Raw genomic sequence first — 4,747 nt, 5'->3', positions numbered from 1 at the left:
GAATCAACAAAGCATTTTAATGTCAGAATCTAAAACACCAAAAAGATGGTTCTCTTACTTACCAACAATGGCTTAAAATTGATGTCATGGGCATTTTTCTTTTAGCTACCCAGCAGATTAAATTCTTTATCACCTTTGGGGAATTCTGCTGGTCCCTAACCTTAAGCATCTTGTTAAGGAGCCTGAAAATGTGGTGCTGTCTTCGTCTCTTCTTCTTTCTTTTGAGACAGGGTCTCATTGTCGCCCAGGCTGGAGTGCAGTGGCGTGATCATAGCTCACTGCAGCCTTAACTTCTGGGCTCCAGAGATCCTCCCACCTCAACTCCCAAGTAGCTGGAACTACAGGCACATGCCATCACGCCTGGCTAATTTTTATATTTTTTTGTAGAGATGGAATTTTGTCATGTTGGCCAGGTTGGTCTCGAACTCCTGAGTTAAAGCGATTTGCCTGCCTCAGCCTCCCAAAGTGCTGAGATTACAGGCATGAGCCACCGCACCCAGCCTGGTGCTGTCTTTCTCATCTTGTAAGATGGCAGGTGAAAAAGTTGAGAAGCCAGATACTAGGGAGAAGAAACCTGAATCCAAGAAGGCTGATGCTAGTGGCAACGTGACAAAGGTTAACCTCAAGGCTAAAAAGCCCAAGAAAGGGAAGCCCCACTGCAGCTGAAATCCTGTCCTCATCAGAGGAATTGGCAGATATTCCCGACCTGCTATGTGTTCCAGAAAGGCACGTACAAAAGGAAGTATTCAGCGGTTAAATCCAAGATTGAAAAGGAGAAGTTTCTTGCAACTGTTACAAAACTAGTTGGTGGTGACAAGCATGGTGGTGCCCCAGTGGTTAAACTTCACAAGATGCCTAGCTATCATCCTACTGGAGATGCGTCTAAAAAGTTGTTGAGCGGCTGGGCATGGTGGCTCACACCTGTAATCCCAGCACTTTGGGAAGCTGAGGTGGGCGGATCACCTGAAGTCGGGAGTATGAGACCAGCCTGGCCAACATGGTGAAACCCCTTCTCTACTAAAAATACAAAAATTAGCCAGGCATGGTGGTACGCACCTGTAGTCCCAGCTACTTGGGAGGCTAAGGCAGGAGAATCGCTTGAACCCAGGAGGCAAGAGGTAGCAGTGAGCCGAGATCGTGCCACTGCACTCCAGCGTGGACGACAGAGCAAGACGCTGCCTCAAAAAAAAAAAAAAAAAAAAAAAACCCTGCAGTCAGCATGCCAGAAAACTGCAAGCCAGCATCTCTCCCAGGACCATTCTGCTCATCCTCACTGGGCGCTACAGAGGCAAGATGGTTTTCCTGGAGCAGCTAGCTGGGCAATGGCTTTTACTTGTGACTGGACTTCTGGTCCTCAATTGAGTTTCTCTGCGAAAAACACATCAGTAATTTGTCACTGCCACCTCTAAAAAATGTGAAAATCTCAAAACGTCTTACTGATGCTTACTTCAAGAAGAAACTACAGAAGCCCAGACACCACAAAGGTGAGATCTCTGGTGCAGAAAAAGAGAAATATGAAGTTATAGAGTAGCGCCTAGTTGATCAGAAAGCTGTGGACTGGCAAATTTTACCAAAATCAAAGCTATTCCTCAGCTCCAGGGCTAACTGTGATCTCTGTTTGCCCTGACGAGTAGAATTTATCCTCACACATTGATGTTCTAAATTTCTTAAGAAGAATCAAATTAAATAAATGATACATTTTTTTAACATAGTGCTCACCTTCCCAACCCCTCTTGAAAGCAGGGCACCCAGGACTTTGAAGCAGCAGCTAGAGATGCAGAGAATACGAGATTGCAAAGAATCCATCCTGGGGGCAGATGATAGCAAAACAAAATCCCATTCCCAGGAGAAGTAGGGTCAGCGGTGTTCACTGTATGTAGCTAGCAGCACCTCTGCAGGCTGTGGTAATCAGGCTCAGTGGCAGGCACTGCAGGGACCCTGTCAGTCTGGTTCTGTGGCCAGGGGCTATTCACAATTCTAGCATTGGTCCTGGTTGCCCACTCTCCTTTTGATCTTGCCCAATTCTCCAGCCTTTCAGGTCACTGTGGGAGCTGCCCCATGCCCTTTCCATACATTTCTTCTCTGCTTATATCAGTCAGTTTCTGCTGCTTGCTCTAACTAGACCAGGGAGGTGGAAGTCTAGAAGGCAAATGCCTCAGTTCTCCACAGTCCCTTGCCAGTCACTTCACTGAAGGGGAGCCAGGGGGACCTAATTTTAGGATAAAATTCATATTCTAGAATTTTGGTACCCTTAGATAAGACTATCTATTTAGCAATAAATGCCAGCTCTGAAGTAATTCATTTGTACTTGGCTACTCCAGGTAAATTTACCAGCCCTATAGATGCCTGTTGGGGCTCAGAAAACAATACCCTAAAATGAAGCCCTCAGAACCAAATGTTTCTCCCTGACCTGCTCCTGCCCTCCTGTCTCTCAGTCCCATTCACCTACAAGGCTAGCCAGAGAAACTAGAATCTCTCTTCCTCAAGGTAGGTCATAGGAACCAGAACCCCCTTTCCTTAAAGCCAGCCATAAAACCTAAAAATATTATTCTAACTTTCCCCCACTTTTCTGTGTGAAAACTGGCCATAAAGAAATGATCTGACCTATTTTATTTGTCTGTGAGTCATAAGACCCCCCTTCCAGAGAGGGTCCTGCCCCACACCCAGAAGGAAGGAAAGCCGCTCAGACAGGCCAAGAAGAACCTAGACAGAAAGGCCTCGCTGAGTTTCACTACTCGGTCATGCCCGTTTTGTCCAATCCTATTTCCACATGGCTGTCCACACTTTGTTGAACCTAAGCATAAAAATGGACAGTTTCCCCTGTATCTTTGGGTCTTCATTCTAAAGGCTCTCTTGCATACATGTTAAATAAATTTGTATGCCTTTTTTCTAATTAATCTGCCTCATGTCAGTGATTTTCAGCAAACCTTCAAGGGCCCTTGGCCCCTACATGCCCTAAATGGTCCGGGTTTAATCTTAGGGAGCTGGATTCCAGCCGAGCCCAAGGGTTTGCAGCAATCAAAATATCTTAGGGAAAAGGATCCTATGTCTCCACATTAAAGAGAAAATGTTTGGCTGGTACCTAACAAGACAGGAAAACTTCTTAAGTGAAGGAGGCTTTTGCAAAAGAAAATATTCTTCAAAAATCAAGTGAATAAAAGTTGAAATTGACAGGATGCTTTATTGTCTCTGACTCTACACTGTTTTGCCTTTGGGGAGTGGGTTTTACACACACACGGGCTACAAAATAGTTGTTAATGTTTTCTACACAGAAAAGTTACCCACTGAAATTCCTAGCTGCTTACAATTGTGTTTCTGGTACGATATCCACACATACTTTTTCTATTCAACTGTAAGTCAGCAAATGTCTTCTATGTGTTAAGCACTTTGCTAGGCCCTAAGAATACAGAGTTGAATCAGGTCAGTCCTCGTCCCTGAGAATTAAAAGCTGAGAGGAATACAAAGTGCAATGAGAACACTGAAGATGAGGAGCTGCCTGGAGAAACCCAGAAAGGAAAGCAACATTTAAACAAACCTCAAAGGAACAATAAAACAAGTTGATTCTTAGCTAATAAGTCATCAGCCTTGTCATTTTACATGCCACACATGCCTATATCCATTTCCCCCATCCTAATAACACTCTAATGTATTTCCTTTTGGGAATTTACCACACCAGTATGTATAATCATGGGAAAATAATTCCAGGTACCCACCCCCCAGCACAAAAGCTGAAGTCACCAGAGGTTTCCCCTACAGTCAGAAAACAACCAGGGCACAGACCTGCAGCCTAGGCTTAGCTAGTTGTCTTTTGGGACTTTGAGTCTAGAACAAATGCAGGGAGAGAATAACAGTTGATGGTAGACCAACCAGGAGACAAGCCAGACTCTTAACTGCCATGAGGCCATTGCAGGGGTCCCTGCTGCTCAATCCTCCCAAGTCCTGTTAGGTTCTTACCCCTTCTCAAACATGGTCCTCTAAAGTGCCTCATACTCAGAAAGCCTCTCATAGGTTCCCTCTGTGGGATCCAGCTCCCCTAACCTTCCATTAAATTCCCATTGGCTTAAGTAGCCAGAGTCTTTACAAATCAGGGAACCTATCTAATTTATTACAGCTGGGCATCTTATGGCAGGTTATAGAGCCAACCAAAGCTCCCATAGTCCAGGTGCCATCCTCCTTGCCAAAGACCACCAATCATTTTTGCTTTCCACTGCTATCTTCATACTCCTCTTATCTTCTGTTTTTCCTCTTGTATTAGTCCATTCTTGCACTGCTACAAAGAAATACCTGAAACTGGGTAATTTATAAAGTAAACAGGTTTAATTGGCTCACAGTTCTGCAGGCTATACAGGAAGTATGGCTGGGGAGGCCTCAGGAAACTTTCACTCATGGCAGAAGGGGAAGCAGACACATCTTACATGGCTGGAGCAGGAAGAGAGCGAAGGGGGAAGTGCTACACATTTTTAAACAACCAGATCTCGTGAGAACTCACCATCAGGAGAACAGCAAGGGGGCAATCCACCCCCATGATCCAATCACCTCCCCACCAGGACCCTCACCCAACATTGAGGATTACAATTCAACATGAGATTTGGAGGAGTGATAACCAAACCATATCACCCCTCAGGTGTTCAGTAGTTCAATTTCTCCTTTGAAAACTTACAGCCTCAAAATCAAATACGTTATTTTACGTGGAAATTTTTAGCCTTCTCTAGGCGCTAGATAATGATGGGATACATACCCACTCTCC

The 4,747-nt window shown here is 44.8% G+C and overlaps 1 pseudogene; it reads left to right on the top strand.

Moving 5' to 3' along the window:
* The first annotated feature begins 528 nt into the window (after positions 1-528).
* LOC129037008 (large ribosomal subunit protein eL6-like) lies at positions 529-1,662 on the top strand (annotated as a pseudogene).
* The last annotated feature ends 3,085 nt before the right edge of the window (positions 1,663-4,747 follow it).

Source organism: Pongo pygmaeus, chromosome 4, assembly GCF_028885625.2.
Source record: "Pongo pygmaeus isolate AG05252 chromosome 4, NHGRI_mPonPyg2-v2.0_pri, whole genome shotgun sequence".
NCBI classification, from domain to species: Eukaryota; Metazoa; Chordata; class Mammalia; order Primates; family Hominidae; genus Pongo; species Pongo pygmaeus.
The sequence above is the reverse complement of the archived record's forward strand: the minus strand, read 5'-3'. Positions and strand labels throughout refer to the sequence as shown.